General features: G+C 44.0%; 1 protein-coding gene across 2 annotated transcripts in view; it reads left to right on the forward strand.

Annotated features, from left to right (window-relative positions):
* INO80D (INO80 complex subunit D) overlaps window positions 1–7572 on the forward strand; it is a 45254-nt gene extending 37682 nt beyond the window's left edge. The window contains exon 13 of one of the 2 annotated variants that reach the window (XM_061378269.1): window positions 5222–7572. The gene's annotated coding sequence lies outside the window, so the exon portion shown is untranslated. The remainder of the gene's footprint in view (window positions 1–5221) is intronic. The other variant, XM_061378273.1, reaches the window with a different exon arrangement.
* Window positions 7573–18722: the final 11150 nt, after the last annotated feature.

The raw sequence follows: 18722 nt of genomic DNA on the forward strand, positions 1-18722 counted from the left end.
GACTGCTGTGTTTCCTTGTAGGCATCAGCAGGGCTCCAGGGGTATTTCTCACTGTCTCTGTGCTGCATTGAGCTGGTGAATTCTCCAACAGTGTGAGCCTTGGTATAGGGAGGTGAGTGTTCCTACAAGAGCCAGCCAGCTACCTGCAGTTGAATCTTTCAGGACCTGTAGGTTGTGCGTTTGGTGGCAGGAGGTGCTTTCAGCAGACAAACAGTAGAGAGCTTACCTGCAGTGACCTTCTGCAGTGAAGCAATGGTGTGGGTGTCTGGGCGGCTTCCCTGGTAGGATGTTTAGTTTTGCTTTTGTATTTTTCCATTTCCTGTGAAGGCTTCTCAGTGCAGGCCTGTTGCAAGGTCCAGTGTTGGTGGCAATATTAACTGAAGGAATAGTTTTGGGCTAGTGTGCTGACCAGATCTTCAGGTCTTTCTGATCTTCTGGGCCACATTTAATGATGGAGTGTTGTGGGATTCTTGTACCTCCTTTGTTTCCTTCCCCTCTACATTCTTCATTCTTTTATTCTCCCATTCTGAGATAGTTCTCCAGTGTAAGTAATGCCAACTGGTAAGTCTTCTGTGGTCCTGAGCAAATACAGCTGTAAAATGAAAAGGAGGAGAGATTCCTGCATTTCATAACATACATTTCAGATGCTAGAAAAACAGTGCAATAGATCAGAGTATTTCTCAAAGCAGTGAGTAATATGATGCTTCACAGCACGCTAATATGCCATAAACTAGATGCTGTGGGTACAACATCGTTAATGGGAGTGCACATGCTAGCAGTGAATATGCAGGTATTTTTAGCAGGAGTTTACCTTCTCACAAGTTCCTCTTGTTTTGAGAAGTGCATCAGTAGAAAGTCATATGGAAAACTGTAAATTGTTATTGTCAATATGCACAAGCCCAAATAAAAGTAAGGAGACTTGGTGGAAAAATCTGCATTTCTGTTTACAAAACTTAGACTTTAGGAGGAGAGGCCTGGTCATGAGAGGCCGTTAGCTCTATCAGGTGAAGTTTTGCTTTTGTCTTTAAAACTATACAAAAGCACTGTTGTTGCGAATTAAGTTTGGTGGAGGAGAAGGAGTTATGCAAGACATCTCTTTTGACAATTTTCTCACTCATGTTTTCAGCCCTTTTTTAAAAAAGAGAAGAACCCACCACATTAGTGACTGGTTTGGAAGGTTTTTCCTTGCTGTTCTGCTACTTCTCCTGGTTGTTGGGTTCTTGTTGTATTTTGCTTTTGCGTACTCATTCTCCGTCTACTGTGGAATCAGGTAACATAGTGGAAGCATGAAAGGAGAAAGTGGGCTTGGCCATAGATCGATTGCAAGAGTTGGAGAAGACTTTCTGTCTCCTTGAAGTAAGTGTTGGCATCTTTCAGTCTACTTTGGCTCACAGAGTTCGGTTTGGAAGTGAACAGGAGGAAACTTGTGCTTTTGACCTTAAAACTGTACTTAACCTGATACAGAAAAATTCATTCTTCCTACTCCTTCTCCCTGCTAGTCCCCCAAACACACACACAAGTGAGATGCCCAGAGTACCTGTGTATCGACCACATACATGTGTTGACCTTGGTCAAATAATGCTAATGTTTTACCTGCTTTCTGTCATCGTCAGCCGGTGCCCACAGGGGTGAACTCTGGATAGGTAACATTCCCAGATATCCTCTGGAAAACTTTAACTTTGGTGCAGATTGCTCTGATGTAGCTAACTGCGATGGCATTGGCTTCTGCCTTGGAGTGGACTGATTTACCCTGAAATGACTTTCTAATCTGCGTCTTAAACGGTGTGGTTGGTTCCCGTGCAAATAGATTCATTCTGAAATGATGGACAGTTCGATTCTCATGCAAAATAGCTACATCCTACCAGAAGGGGTTGAACCAGTTTCTCTGAACAGTGATGACCTTCACTGTACAGTTTTGGGTATGTCTCAGGGATTCCTTGTAGAAATAAGGGCAGTTAACAAAAAACAAAACATAAAAAAAAAAAAAAAGGAAAAAGAAAAAAAGTGAATAGTTTTAAAAGTAAATAATAATTTAAGGTAGAGCGTCACCTAAGTGAGAGCGCAAGAAGGAGAGATCTTTGTTCAGTTTTATAGTCCACAGTGTCTGGCTTAGGGACTCTTTCTCTTCTCGGGGCTCTCATCTCAAGTTCAACATACAGAATCTTTTTCATCACGCTCAGCTTTAAACTTTTTATTTAAAGATACCCTTCCCCAATGAGCTTTCAGAATACTTATTGTAGATTTTAAGAGAAATGGTATATTAATTTATGCTATTAACATCACCTCATAAATTATAAGTTTTATACTAAAGCTGTATTGAGTGTAATGAATTACGTTGCATATGTGTTTTTAATAGCTATAAAATTATATACAAGCTTTTTGGAAAAACAAACTAGTGAAGCACCTTTTTACACTGGATCTTTGCCGTGTCAAGGTGTACAGCTATTCTTTGCTACCTTGCAGATATCTATATCTATATATAGATATATATATATAAATAAAATAAAATGGTATCCTGTATCAACAAGCATAGAACTCTTTTTAACCCTTATATTACTGTTCATATAACTCTTTTTAAATTGCGTGTTACATTCTGCAATAATTTATCTGTGGTTTGTACCTATGATTAGAAATTTAGTTACAGGGTAAATAGATCAAATTAAAGAAATCCAACTACTGTAGCTGGAAGTTGTGAACCAAGTTTGTAAGACCTTTTTTCTTTCTTTTTGGGTATTTTTTTTTTCATGTATTTATTTCCAGTTAGCTCTGTGAGTTGGAATTTGAAAAGTCAGAACATTAGGAATCTACAGTGTCTTATTCAGGAATTTTTCCCCTCCTTTCCTCACAAAGGAATTCCCACTGTGACTTATAAATAGAATTAGACTGCTTGTGTGCATGTATGTATTATATATACACACAAAAAATATGCATTAGGAGGGATGTATGTGCGATACGAATGTGTATATTGTATGTAGGTCATAGTTTTGTAAAGAGAAAAGTAGTCAAGAGGTGATGGAATGTATTGTAGAAATGTGATTATTTAGTAGGGGGTTGTTATGTCCTCACTGTTGTATAAATAACTGAAACTCTCTACTACATAATCTTCTGTTATAAGGCTAACTCTGATATCATGTCCATTTTACTGTTTTTAAATGCGTTGCATTGAGCCCTATTTAAAATGCCATGAAAATACCAATCTCCCAAAGACAGCCTTGAAATACAACTAATGGGGGAGGAGGAGAGGTGGGAGAAGTGAGTGATGTTTTTCAGGAGAAATTGAAATGGGAAGGTTTGCATCTGATGGATGGGGAGGCATGGGAATTGCTGTATCTTTGCAAATTAATACCCGAATCTCCTGTGGTCTGACTTGGAAAATGTTGTCCATCAGTGTACTTGTGTTTTCAAATTGGGTTGTAAGGGGCACTGTTTGTGTTCTGTAACAGGATCTTGTCTTCAAAGTAGATTATTTTCTTTCGCGAGGGTTTTTGTGGATATTAATTTTGTCCCCAAAATTGCTGTTGTGGCATTGCAGAACAAAATACATTTTCAATCCAGGGAGTTTCACTTGCGCTGTGAAATTCTGAATTTAATTATGGCATTTAACTTTTCCCTCCCCTCCTTCCCCCCTGTAATTGGAGATGGAAGATTTCGTTATGGAGAGTTCTCACTTGCAATTGTGAGAAGTCAGAAACATTCTTACAGATTGGCTTATTCTTCATACTGTTCTGTTTAGGCTGGAGAAAGCAACCTAATTGTTATTTATTCATACAGTATCGCTTTTAATGATGATGATCCTGGTGACTTTAGAAATCTGTTTAGAAAAACAGCGCTTCCAGTATTGCACAGACACTTGAATTTTTTGAAGGCATTTTTTAAGCAGTTGCAAATCAAATCATAATTTTCAATTATATTTTTTTTAATATCCCCCTCCCTATCAACACCCCCCCCCCCCCAGGCATCCCTCTCCCTTTCCTCTTCCCCACAATTCATTTCTAGCACATACACATACAAGTGAAAGGGCAGGGAGGTGGAAGTTGTCAGAGGCCTTTCCTTCTGCTTATTTGATGGTAATGGGAGTTACGAGCATAAATCTTTTATGCCTTTATGGTGAAGAATATACCAATTTTTGTGTATACCTGTACAGAGAGATATATCTGTATATGAGATGTTGGTAGCACTTTGCGGAATGTGGACTTGCCCTCATGATGTACAATAAATACGTGTGAATGCAATCAATCTAAACCTATATATACATGAATATAGATGTATAGGTGGGGTATGCATTGTATCACACACATGTACATTAGTTGTAACATGAGCGAGTGTGTGAGCTAAAGAGAGAGACTATCCACGTAACATACGTGTAGCAGGTAAGCACTTGTGCCAAACAAGGTTGTTTTAATTCTTGTGAGGGATTTGGATGACATCAGTGACTGATACGAGCTTGGTCACCATTGATCTGCGTTACCTCAGCCCTCACAGTGGAGTTGCCTTGGTACGTTTCTGCTTTCATTTATTCTATATTAATACTCATTGAGGCCTCTTGCAATGCCGACCTCTTCTGTTCTCTGCTCCATTGCGTCCATTCCAGCTCCTCCTTGTCCCTGCATCTCTACTGTTTCTTTTGCTATCAGCAGTCAGGTTTAATGGCCCAATCCAGCTCTGCTTATGCATTAGGGAAATTCTCTTGGTGACTGTAGTGGAAGCTGAATTGGGCCCTAAGCACTTGCTTGAACTTATGCAGGATTTCCCAGCCATTCACTTGTGCTTGAGTATGACAGTGATTTGTAAATGAACACAAACATCTTTTAGAACCTGATGCAAAGCTTCCTAGCATACTAAAAGGTTAACCTGGCACTGTATTTTAGAGGTAAATGCTCAAAAGTAGAAAAATGAACCCACCAAAAACTGTCTTCAGTTTTCAGCCCCAGGGAGAAAAAGGGAGTTTGGTTTGTGTTTCCCGTGGTGCAGGCAGTAAACAAAAGGCAGCCCTGTGCTCTGTTCTGAGCAGTGGGGTTGTCATCAGACATATAAAGAGAAATACAGCTTGTTATATTTTGCCATCAAACAGATTTTAAAACGAGCTGCAGATTTGACCAATAACGTGCTAGCACTTTGCATCCAGTTGTGTATTGAATGATCTCGCTTATGTAAGTGCATTGTGGTTTTAAATGTTTTATTTTGTGTTTTCTGGCTAAGTGGAGCTTCTGTATCCTTTTAGCAGAAAGCAGCTGTCAGAACCTGCTCAGTCACATTTAAGCACTGTTGAAACTCCTGGCTAACTTAGGCTTCAGTTTCAATGCAGAATGCTGCTCCAGTTCTGTCATCGAGTCATACTGCATTCCACGTTTTCCGTATGGATATGGCACGATTTTTTCTTGGCCACAATTCAGCCGTGGAGCTTTGTCTTCCTTGCATTCCTATTAGAAAAAGGTGACTGGTGTGCTGTTCCATCTGAGCTTTCATGCAATCATACGCGACGATTTCTATGATACATATGTTGGGGCGTGTGTATGGGTATGTCTGTACTGTGTGTGTATAATACATATTTATACACACACGTATATTACGCTCTTTCAGTTTATGTATGTGGAGAATGTACCTGTTGGTTCTCTCCTGATATATACTCATGCATACGTATATTAAATATGTATATAGAGTGTAGATGTCCTGCATATACATGTGTATATGTTATGAACCTTGGTTGGCAATTTCCCCCCCCCCACCCTTTGCAAATTGCTCTCCCTTACAACATATTTTCACTGAAGCTGCATTATATAGAAGAAACGGAGAAATGTGTTATCAAAGTTTTATTTTAAAAAGGAGACTCTTATTAATTATCTAAAGCCATCTAATTGTCTTCTGAATTTTTACTAGAAGGGTTGTTATTTAAACAAAAAAAAAAAGGAAAAAAAGAGAAAAAAAAAGAAAACAAAAAAACAAAAGCAAGCAGACAAGCCCTTACTCCCACCATTGCTTAGATGGACATAAGGAAGAAGTGGAAACAAAAGTTTCTATGTATTTATTTCCTTCAGAGGTTTGTGAGGCATTCTGTAATTGCATTCTGCCCCATCCCCCTTTTGTCCAATTATAATTAATGATTCATGGTTTCTTTTACAGAGCTTTTTCCCTCATTACTTTTCTTTCGTAAATCATTGTTCACCTCCTACATTTAGAAGTTATTGATATCACTGAGGATATTTCATGTCCTTCTATCCTTTTTGAGAGAAGTACCAGTGCATCGCTATTGTGTTACATTTTAACATACTTTGTGGAGGATGGATGTTCTTACTGAAGATGTCTGTAACAAGTCTTTAACTTATTTAATATGAGAAGCCTTCTTTGGAATCTATAGTTCGTTTGTTTCCAGTGAGTTCCTGCAACAGTTTTTTCATCGACATATGAAGTAGTTCCCTTCTCACTTGATTCCTGAGGTTTTACAGTTTGGGTTTATTGTTGTGGGTTTGGGTTTTGTTGGGTTTTTTCCTTCCAATTCCATGAAATGTTTTTCTGCAAGTGCAGCAAAACAGATGTCAGAATCTCAACCAATATCCTTTTTTGCAGTTAAGGGTAAATATCCCAGATTTAATAAAGAGAATTTGGCAAGTGGACAATCCAAAGTGCTTAGAGGGAATGCTCACTCCTTTTAAGGCTGTCTCAAGAGAAGTTTGTGTTTGGTGTCATTTTAAAGGTAGCTTCATCACACTTTGATATCAGAAACAGCCTTGTAACAAAGAGCCTCGTACAGTTGTTTGGCCACTAGAGTTTAAAACAAGTTGCAGTGGGAAAGCAAAGGTGAGGCATTGTCTTTTGAACCAGTGAATTGTAGCTTGCAAACGTACCTGATTTTGAAGTAACTGCATGGTAGCAAGGATTAGCAGTCTCTTACACCCCTTCCTTCTTCCCTCTCATCCCCGACATGTGTTCAGCATACTGTACATTGGGAAAAATAAACAACTTAACTCCAGCAAAGCTAAATCCACTTAATGACTGCTTAAAGGGAACATACAAACTTGCATTGCTGCATCCCGTCTCGTGGTATTAGCTGGAAGACTAGCTAATACTCACAAAAAGCCCAGTCCAGATTCCTTCTGTGGATGTATCGCTTTTGGAGAGTGTGGTGCATGAGGATGCCCAAGAAGAAGGGTCCCTTCCTGCTGGGTGCCTGGCAGCGATAGCAGCTCACACTACTGCTTCTAGTGCTGGAGGCTCACAGACAGCATTCCAGGGGCGGGTAGGGAAGCTCGTGTTTGTACTTTCCCTTTAAATAGGAAAGGTTGGCTCTCATGTTCCTCATACTTCTCAATGAATGTACTGTATTACCATTAAAAAAAAAAAAAGAAAAAAAAATCAATGAAATGATAATAGATTGGTCTCCTTTTGTTATCTGGTCCTTGTTTAATTTGTTTAAGGGTTTTTGTATACGAAAGTTTACATTTTTATGTATATTTTTCTTGTGTAAAAACTGATGTAATATGTGTATAAAACACTGTATGTATTATCTGTATATAGTGTGACAAAATGATTTTCTTTCTTTCTTTTGGATGTATTAATAAATCTTGCTGTGAAGTAGCTGTGTTTACTATGTTGAAACCCTCTTCCTCAAGCCATTTTGACATGTCCGAGATGTATGAATATTGCCCAGGCTGCAATCTAATCCATGAAGTGATTTCGTTTTTCTTTTAAAACGTATCCTAAGTGCAGTTACTAAACTGTCCTTAGCTTAGATAGCTGTAGAGTCTGATTCTACTCTTGCTTATTCTTTATTGCTTTCTAATGACATTAGCTAATCAGTTTTGCAAACAAACCAGGATCTTCAGTCTCAGTCCTGATTCTAATTATAGTGCTTTCTAGCTCTGCATCACTGCCCTGGAGACCAGATCCCCTTCATCTTATTTTCTGGTTTGAGTTTGCAGAACTGTACTTGAAATACAATTTGAGGTGTTTGGAATAGATTTTTTTGTTCCTTACATGTTGTTATGTTTTCTGAGGTCTAAACAATATATCCCTGCTTCATCACCGGAACTGGTAAATAGGAGTTTGGCATTATTTTGAGGATTGGTATATGGATGACAAATGAGGGTTGCTGTGGAGCTCTGGTCAGCTCTTTGGCAGGATTGCAAGGCCAGGGCATGCATGTGGTGACTACCTGGATTGTCCAGACGTTGGGAATCACCACTGTCTTGTTTCAACACAGACACCTGAGCACTGGGGTAAAGCTGCTGTTCCGCCACCTTGCTGTGGCTGGTGCAAACTAGGCTGGCACTAACCTTTCAGTGCCATGTTCGCCTTCCGAGAGCAGCTTTTCCACCTCTTTTCAGACAGAACTATGCCTTGGATGCTTTGCAGTGAATAGATTGCTGCTGCATCTTCCCCTTTGCTTTCTGACACAAGGGGTATGTGCTTCAGCTGATGCTTGCCTTGCTGGTCTTCCATCTCCAATATGTTCGAGGTTGTGACTGGCCAAGGGTAAGTAGTCATGTCCTAGGTGAGACCATCTTCCAGGTTCTGTTTTTCATAAACAGTCCCACTTAATTCTGACCTGATCATCAGAATAACCATGAACAGAGATTGATGAGAAGGGGATTCAGTAATCTGACTTTCCTTCTTAATGAACAGTGGATCAGCCGTTCTAGACAGCGTAATTAGCGCAGCATTTCACAGTGCTTGGTTGTAATTCAGGCTGAGGGGTAAGCAGTGTCAGTGAATGATGCAGTCTTCCATGCTAACGCATGCTGCAAAGGTTTCATGGCAAAGGACACAACTGGATTGTACTTTAATGCCTTGTCTTCCTGAGAGATGAGAGTACACTGAAAGTGCTGCATCCAAGCATTTGTCAAGACAGAGTGATCACATTAAAAATGAGACAAAGTAAGCAAAAGGAGAGTGCAGCAGTGTAAGTTCAATGCAGTATGGCTGGAGAAAATCTACCCCAAGCTTGTCCATTCTAGGGAATTTTCGGGGTCTGTGATAGTTGTTAAAAACCTGCTTTTAACAAAACAGCAAAAGTAAGTTGCTATTTGGTGTAAGGTTTGAGGCCACAATGAAGAGTAAGGTTTTTCCTTTTGGATGACTTGGCAGAAGTAGAGTTGCCTGGTCTCATCCCAGGCTGGGCATTCTCCACTGTGGGCTTGAAGAGAAATGGGCTGAGACTCCTCTGCTGGCTAAGGCGGAGACCAGCTGAATCACCTGGGTTTCTTTCCAGCATTTCCATGAACAACAAAGGAATGCTGCTCTTAGGAAATGGTTGCATGGCTCTCGGCCTGAAACTTAACAAAAACAACTGGTCATTGCTGTAGTGCATTTCGAAACACAAGTAGGCTTTGTTTGAAGTATCAGTTCAGGAAGAATGTGGTTCATCTTTCTCTGTATTTACAGTCCTCTCGAGCTCCAACAGTAGTCTTTTAATAGTTGGCAATTATTTTTCTCAGGAAAGCTCATTTGGTTTGTACTGGTGACAGTTTGTTACAAGAGCAAGCGTTGCTCTTGCATGCGGCAAAGCAATCGGAAGGATAAACCTTTATTAAATTTGGGAGGTGTCTTTCTGCAGGTGAAAACCTCTCTCTCTGTATAGTCACAGGCACTTGTCCCATCTGCAGGAAATAATGGGGGATATCTTCCACACTCCCTACACCCCAGAGTGCAGGGTTGGTACTCTGCAGCTGTCTGGTATGAATTGGAGATACAGGATGCTTGTTTTAACAGGCTAAGAGATGATTGGCATGTTTACTGTTGTGCAGTTCAGGCCAGGAATGGCTGCCTCGGTTTACTGCTATTGCTGATTTATGACTAGTGGAAGATGCCAATGAAGAGTTTTGGTACCACTGCATCTAGTAAGAAGACTAAAATGTTGTGCTAAAAATGTCCCTGAAAGCAAAGTATTTTTGATATTCACACACACTCTTGTGTTTCTGTAGGGGAACAGCAGTACAAACCTTCTACACCCACATCCAGTAAATGCCATGGCAGACGTCCTTAGGACAAAGAGGCTTGGTGTCCTGTTCACCCCTTGCATCTTGCTTGCGATGGCTGACTTAGGCACTGGTGTGGAGGAGAGTCCTGTATGGTGAACTTGGTCTGGCTCTGATGCCTGTTTTCTGCTCAGCTTGTGCACCAGCTTCAGCTTCTTGACTTTAAAATACAAAGCCTTTGCTTTCACCCTGTGCAACTCTTAGCAGAAGAAACCCTCAGTAATCAGCCAGCAGCTGTCCCAGGGGCTCTTGCAAACCTCATCTGTGGGGTCCTCTCCTGTAATGCCTACCAGGTAGCTGATGCTGGTTAGGCTGCTGATACAGACATAAATGCTGTCACACTGAGCAGTGTGTTCTCAACAGGTACCATGTGTTTCATTTCCTGGGAGGGTGTCGTGGACTTCATCCACTTCTAGCTTCCCCATTGTATCTGTGTTGGATGCAGTGGTGGACCTTAGCAGCAGGAGACAAAGTGCTGTGGTGAGAGGGAGGAGAGAGGGTCTTCGCAGCTGCAGACCGGTGCTCTGAGCCTGTGCTGTGACCCCAAGGAGGGCAGTAAGGCTTGTGAGGAGCACAGCTGGCATCTGATGCAGCACTGTCTCCTATCTATATAGACCTTCATCAGAGAGTGCAAAGTACATAGTAGTATGGCTCATGCTGAAAAGAACCTCGCAGATGATTTCTCATGGGGTTTATGTGTGTTTAAGCATTTCTCTTCAAGCTGTGGCTTTCTTGCACAGGAGTCGAGAGGAGCAGCACTCATGAAGAAATTGGACCCAAACTTGATCTGAAGGGGTAGCAGCAACCCTGCCTCACCCAGCTAGTGCCAAAGCATCAGCAAGAGTAGAGAGGCTGATGTATGCCAAACGTGGGCTTGTACTCTGCCAAATTTCAATTTCGAGCTGTGGGTCTCAGTTACAGTGCTGCCATATCAGCATTGGTCCACGTTTGTGCCAGTGGAATTGTGCAGAACTGGACCCTGGAAGTGTTCATAGGTATTTCCCAAAGTGACCATTGTCACCAGTTCTACATGGAGCATGTGGCACCTGGTTATAGCTTCCCTGTGTCTCTCCATGGTGGTGCTGACCCCTTCCAGTGTTAGGAGAGGTGCCCAAGTCCAGGAGCCTTGAAGTTCTTACAACCAGTTCTGGGTATGTCTTTTAAACAATGCTTTTGTTGGGGTTTATTCTCCATTTGCTAACGAAAAATGTTCTTTGCCATCACTCCAGTAAGATGAACCCAACTGGGATGGGGGGAGAGGGTTAAGTGCCTAGAAGCATACAAATGGGTTAAATCAAGACACATGAAGCATCTGGGGTTCTCTGCACATTCCTGCTGCCTGAATCAAGAGGCACAGATTGTCATCAGCAGAGGATACCTCCCCAAGTGTGTAGTCTCCTCTAATCAGTGCTTTCAGCAGTTTGCATGTATTTGCCATGCTTTGGTAAAGAGCTTTTCCAGTCCAGCTGAGTGTTCAAAGTCGGTAAAGGCACTTGACTTACATATGAGAGCACTTGGTTGCTGTTTGCTTTTGCTGTGGGTTTTTTTCCCCCTCAACCACTTTAATGCCTTGTTTAATCCTGCAGAATTTAATTTTTCAGTTAGCCAGCATTTGCTCAGTGGAGCCAGCCAGTTTTCTCTATTACTAATCTCATTTTTGCTGCTCTCCCTTGGGTCCTACTGTTTAATATAGCTTTTGTTTGTTGGGTTTTGGGGCTTTGTTCCCCCCTCCTTTTTTTGCCCAGTGTTCTGCCCATTCCATACAATGTTTTTGTTGTGTTTTTTTTCTTCTCCATCTCCTTTCCCCTCAGATTGCAACTGAAATTGTTGCTGAAGCGATGCTGGTAAGCAAAATTAGATTCTTAGAGCTCAGAATTGTTCCTTGTCAGACCTTATCCTCCTCACTTGGCTGCTTCATCTCTACCAGCTCTGCCCAGCTACAAGGCCTTGCTTGGCAGAGCTAATCCTAATACCCCTAACTAATGAATTAGAACCAGCCAAGGTCTCGTACATTGATGTTGTCTGAGGTAGGCCCTTTGAAAGGTGATGGAGATGAGGGTCTTGACAAATAATATCTCTTCCAAAAATTCACCAAAGCTGCTGTGATGAGTCTGGAGAAGAGAAGGTTTAGGGGGGACCTTACCGCTCTCTACAACTACCTGAAAGGAGGCTGTAGTGAGGTGCGGTTGGTCTCTTCTCCCAGGTAACAAGCAATAGAACTAGAGGTAATGGCTTCAAGCTGCACCAGGGGGGGTTTCTTCATGGAGACATTAGAACAGGCTGCCCGGGGCAGTGGTGGAATCACTGTCCCTGGAAGTGTAGATGAGGCCCCCAGTGATATGGGTTAGTGATGGCCTTGGCAGTCCTGGGGTAACAGTTGGACTTGATGATCTTAAAGGTCTTTTCCAACCTTGTTGATTCTATGACATTTTGTGTGCCTTGCAAAGCTGCCTGCCTGTAGCAAATTTCCTGTGATGAAGTGCCAAAAAGATGATGCCTCTATCAGACGCTGTTTCCCATTAAACATGCTTAAAAAGCTAGCAGTCCTGCTCATATCGGCTCCTGGTCCACTGTGATGTTGGATGCTTTCATGCAGCCTGTGCTACAGGGAGCAGAGTGTTTCACAAAGACTGTGGCTGCGTCTCTTTGAGCTGTCCCTGCTTTGGGGCAGACTTTGCCCACAGGCAGCACTGTTTCCATCTGCCTTTGCCAGGTTACAGAGAGTGGGGCTGGAGGGTGGCAGCCTAACTCTTAATTATTGAATACCTGCAGGATCTCTTCTCCTTCATTCATCCCCAGTAACACAGCATATTTATCTCTTTGTGCTCCTTCCTTGATTCTATGACTGGTGTTCTCAACCAATGCCAGAATGTGTGGGCTGCTCTTAGCGAAGTCTGCAAGAGACAAACAACACATGGATCTTCTAGTAGCTACGTGTGTCTATGACAGACAGTACTTTTCATCTTCCTGCTGCTTTGTCAGCCCTCCCCAGCCCACATTGCTCATCCTGTCCTATATGGGCCAACAACCAGGTGTAAGACTCCCTGGCTGGAAAACTGGTGGGTTTTAAACGCATGGCCCCTCCGTGTTACTCTCTGATCCTATAATTGAAGCACAGCCCGTGGTGTAAAATTCTTAAATGCATCAAAACTAATCTCTAATGCCATAAAATTTAATCCACTCATTCACGTAATTCATAATTCAGTCTAGTTTTCCTTCTGCCCCCTGTTTTTCCACCCGCTCTCTGGGACTTGATTTGCAGTGTGCTCCACAGCAAGCGTGTGGGAACTGCTGAACGCAGTGCCAGGCCCTGGAAAGGAGCAAGCAGGGAGAACCTGCAAGCAGCAGGCAGGCAGCCAAGGGCAGGACAAAGGTGCTGCTTGCTGCAGGGTGCCATTGACCTTACTTGGTCCATCAGCTTTAGTTTTGCATTCCTGGTTTCATTCATTGCCCAAACTCTGCAAGGAGCAGCAGGCCATTGTAAGAGGTTTTTGTAGTATAAGTATTGCTTGAGCTTTTAATAATCAACACAAAGTCATTCCTGACCTGCACCAGGTTTATTCTAGGGTGGCCATGACAGCACTGCCAGTGCTGATGACAGACAGCACCTGATGGAAATGACAGTGACAGTGGGAGAGCTGTGGGCCTGGGGCTGTGCAGGGGATGCTCAAAGCAGGACAGGTCGCTCGGTTCCAATTGTTCTTTTGAAACCCAGACATCATATCCTGCAATATGTGGCACAGTCTGTGCAGAGGGTCACATGTGCAGAACTGATGCTCCCCGAGCAGCGTGAGATAAGGGAAAAAGCATGGGGAACTGGAATGTCTTTATTACTTTTTTTTCAAGGGGAGATTCTCTTTCACTTTTCATTTCCTCTTGTGTTTCCTTTCTGTATTTGTGCTTTAACATTAGGTTTGATTCTGTCCTGATAGCATTCAAGTGAAGGCTTACATATTTCATCAGGATTGTCTCTTTTGTTTCCAGGGCTGAAAGTCCCAAACAATATGAAGCAGTCACAGCCGCATACACATCTGGAGTCCTTTCATCCACTCCAAACAGGCACGTTCCTTTATTCCTATTCACCGTCATTACTTAATTTCCTACAGAGGCTGCAGCTCTTTAATGCCTGAGTGACGTATGTCAAAATGTCTCACTAGGCTCTTCCACTGTGTGGTAATTCAGTATATCCTGTTTCCAGAGCTGAAGAAATACATTTCCTTCACTTTAGCTCATTACTCTTTAGGAAATTGCTTTTCTTCTATTATCCTGACAGCCTGGATTTTGACAGCTCCAGACTTGCTGGGTGAAGCTCCTACAGTTTCTGCAAACACTTTTCTTGCTTGAGACTCCCCTGTCTGACACCTATCATGTCCTTCCTAGAGCGGACCTTTTATTTGCGACTTTTCTTACCTTTTCCAATGGAGGCTGGTGTCAGGATATAATTTACAGTGCTGACCCTGAAGGTTTACAGAAAACAGGCTTACCATCCCCTCTCCATCAAGGTAACAATGCATTGCTTTACAGGCTCAGAGATCTCCATTGCTGAACTTGTATCACCGATTCCTGTGTTAATGTAACTTTTATGGCCAAGTTTTAATAACAGGAGCCATCACTTGTATTGCCTGGAACAGGACCTTCAAGAAAGCATTAGCAAAGATAAACTACAGGGAGCTCTCCTCAGCGCTTTCTAATCTAAGAGCCACTTGACCTATCTGGAGGAAAACCCACAGATTATCTCGCAGAAAGCTGTCATGAGAGCTTTCAGTTACAACCAAATACACAGGAGCCAAACTTTGCTGTCTCCCCTTCCTCCTCTGTGCTATTGCTTGTGCATGTAGGAAGATGGGTGTCCACTTTTCACTATGGTCCTTGAGCCCCCGAGCCCAGCAGCAGCAGGGGAGCTGGCACAGCCCTTGCTGTGATGGTTTAATCAGTAACTCTGGCAACTTCTCGCTGGTGCTTTCCCTGCACTTTGTGGTGTCCTCTGGCATCTTAGGAGGCTTGGATCCAGAGGGATGGTGGCCCCATGCTGAGACACCTGGCTATCTCATGGCTAAACCAGAAATGTCCTGTGCTCCTGCACATGCTTCTTGATGTTGTAGGCTGCTAATAGCACCCTCCTACCTCTCAGGGACAGCTTGAAGAGAAAGTATGTGTCTGTGAGGAGTTCCCATGCCATGTGAGGAAGGAAGCAGCACAGATGGAAATCTAGACCTGTTCATAAGAAAACATTCTACCAAAATGAGGAGCTATTTATACTTGATGAGAATCTTGCATTTGAATCCTAGACCTGAGTAATGCCATTTATTCTTCAGAACTGTTTCATTTTACCTGCATAAGGGTCGTGGCGGCAAACTGCCCCACCTTTCCTATGGGCTGTCCTGACACAGCCATCTGTCTGCAGCAGAACTCCCATTTGCAAGCAATCCCATTTGTTTTCTCCTTGCTTTCAGTTTCCATCAGCTCTAGGTGACACCTGGAGAACAGCAGTCCATGGCTCCCCCCAGTCTCTCTAAGGAAGTAAAAGCCTCCCAGCTCTTCCCTTTCACCATACCCCACCAAGACTGACATGGCTTATAGCAAAGTTTCCCCCTCTTTAACTGGTGTCACTGGGTAGGATGCATTTATTCACTGCAGACACATGTTGATGCTATTCCCTTCCTAACTGCTGCTCTGAACATGTATCTCATTTTCAGGTGTAATGAACCTCTCTAAGCTTCTTGTCTCATCTTCAATTCTGAACATTTCTGGCAGTTTCCCATGGCAGTCTGATGGGGAAGAAGCCTTACCAGATGAGCTGACTGCTTGCTGATCAGTTCTTTCCTCTTTTGTGATGAATAAGCTCCTGATGGGTGTTCATCACCTGGGCCCTCCTTCAGGAGCGAAAGGAGAGTGGCTGGTGGCACCTTCAGCATCAATGGGCTGTCAGGTAAGTGGATCATATGGCAACTGCACCCATACCCATTGCTCTGTCCTGCTGGTGTGGCTCTTCTGCAGGCTTCACCAGTTTGCCTCAGTGTAGTCCTAGGTTTTGTAGCTGTTTTGTGGCTGCTTTTAAGGCAGCCTTACACCTGCAGTTGTGCTCTCCTGTTGACAACTCTCTTGCCTCCAGTCAAAACCAGACACCAAGCTCGGGGGAAAATTAATGGCACCTGCAAATTACACGTGCTGGAATACTGAGCTGCTTCATTTGCAAGTAAAATCAGATATTTTGGTATCTGAGGCCTGTGCCTTATGCATCTGCATATCTTAAACATGTAAACAGCTGGAATTTGTTTTGCAGACATGCTCAAGTTGGCAGCCAGGCATGCTGGTGTGGCTGTGCACAGCCTGGCTGAGATGGCTCCTCTGCACATCCAGCACTGTGCATGTGATGCTGGTGATCCCTGTCAAAAAAGCAGTTCCTGCTTTTCCTCCAGTGGGTTTGGGAACAGCTCTCTGCAATTCCCTTCGCACAGCTGATGTTTCTGACGACCTGGGACTCACCTTGCAGCAGCATACCCTAGGCCAGGTGAGATCCTGCACCACAGCCAGAAGGTGAGGTTTACATCCAGGAGACCTGCCTGGCCCTCTGGCTGAGCCCAGCCCAGCCTTGGCCACTTACAAAGAGGACCCACATGGCCTCAGTCAAGGGTGCAGTTTTCCAGGCCCTCCACATTGGCTCGTCTTTGCAGAAAGGCAGTATGTGCATGGTGTGCAGGCAGTTGAATCAAGCAGGGATGCGCTGCTTTTCCTCTCTCTGTTGTTTCCCTCCAGCTAATCTCAAATCGTTTTGAAAGCTCATATTTTGATCTCAGTGTATGCAGAAAACAGAATAGCTCCGAACCCTCGTCCCAGCAGCCCACAGGAATGCCCTTGCTGCACTCACTGTTGAGTACACACAGCTTTCTGTCACATCCTGGGGCTTGAGGCAGCAGGCAGAGCTCTCCCATGAGGCTTCCAGGCTGGCAGAGACTCAGACAACTCCAGCACCATCACAGACCATTTGGTGGGACCTCACGCTGGGGAATATGAGTGGAGGTTGCTCCCTGGCCCCATGTGTGGAGAGACATTTTAGGATCTATTGCAATCATGGATGCAATCTATTGCAAGGATGAGGGGTGATGATTTTAAACTAAAAGAGGGGGGATTCTGGCTGCATGTGAAGAAGAAATTTACAATGAGGGTAGTACAACCCTGGCACAGGTTGCCCAGAGATGTGGTGGATGCACCATCCCTGGAGACATTCAAGGCCAGGCTGGATGTGGTTCTGGGCAACCTGATCTAGTTGAGGATGTCCCTGCTCATGGCTAGGGGATTGGACTAGATGACTTTGAAGGTCCCTTCCAACCCAAACCATTCTATGATTCTATGTCCCTTGAAGATGGGCAACAAGAAGTCACTCCCTTGAAGAGCAGGGAGAGGGGAGTTTCAGCAGTGGGGAGAGGAAAGGGTTGCGTTGTTGACCAAGGCAGCGGCTTGGTGCAGCTGTGCTCGTGGCAGCCCTGAGCTCTCACCAGTGTTTCTTTGAATCCAAAGTGAGGTTTTAGGCACCTTGTCTGCTGGGTTGCTTTGTGGGTGGCTGGAAAGCCAGAGGCTCATGGCACTATCCTGTCCCTTGGGCTCTCTGCTTCCCTGTTGGGAGCTGGAGGCTGCAGGCACACATCTGTCTCGAGGGCTCAGTGTGGGGGACGGCAGGGCACAGGACCAAGATTGCCTCTTTGGTATTATGAACATGTGAAGCACAGCACACGGCAAATCCTAATCCTAATGGCTGCTGGAGCATCTGCTAAAATACTGACCCTCCTGCCCTCCATCGTGTAGGGATATGGTTGAAGGGCTGCCCGTGGTTCTTTCTCAGGCTGGTGATGTTCCCAAGCAGCACAGCCCTGTGCTTGGCTAGGGGGATGCCACCTGCACCCCTTCTCCTGCCCTGACTTCCTCACCTATGGACAAGGGCCAAGGCTGTCATTCCCTGCATGGTCTGGCCATGGGCAGTGCTGTGCAATGCTGGCTTCCCATCCTCACTGCCCAGCCCTTGCACTGCATAAACACAAAACGTGTTTCCGAAGCTGGGCTGCTGAGCAAGCACTGTGCTGAGCGCGCAGGTGGGACAGGCAGAGGCGTCTGCCCCGCAGGACAGACGGATGATGTGAAACCATCAGACGGGTGAGCGAGCCATGATCAAACAGAGCAGAATTACCTGCAAATGCAAAAGAATCGAAGCATGTCAGGGAAAGCAGGAACACAGGAGGGATAAAGAGCTCAGCATTAGGCTCCTCTTGGGGAGAGTGTCAGGGCAATAATAACGTGCCAGGGCTTTGATTTCTGGTGAATGCATATGATGTGAGTGATTTGTTCACTGCTGGCAGAAGGTTTTGTTGGGGGTGAGACCAGGAGGAGCAGCCCACGCTCCTTGGCTGTCCCTAGATAAGGAGCTGTTTGATGTTGCGGCACTCTGCCATCGGAGCAGGGAGAACTGATGAGCTGCCTTGCACAGGAACTTCATCCGGCACCACGTAAGGTCCTTTATCAGTGTTTATTATTATTGTTGGTGTAATTGTTGGTATTATTACTGCTATTTGTTATTACTGACACCTGCAAGACACACGGGCTATTTTTTCTGCCTTCCTAAATGCCAGCACCTATTTTGTTTGCACTGAATCTGGGCAAGCCACAGCCTACCCTGGCTGCGTGCTGATGTGGGGATGTTTGCAGGGGGCTCCTCAAGCATGGAGTGGTGTGTGGAGGTGTATGTGTGCACATCTGTAA

Source organism: Neopsephotus bourkii, unplaced genomic scaffold (genome assembly GCF_033783945.1).
Source record: "Neopsephotus bourkii isolate Nb327-2 ecotype Australia unplaced genomic scaffold, CSIRO-AGI_Nbou_v1 NB_196, whole genome shotgun sequence".
Classification (NCBI taxonomy): domain Eukaryota; kingdom Metazoa; phylum Chordata; class Aves; order Psittaciformes; family Psittacidae; genus Neopsephotus; species Neopsephotus bourkii.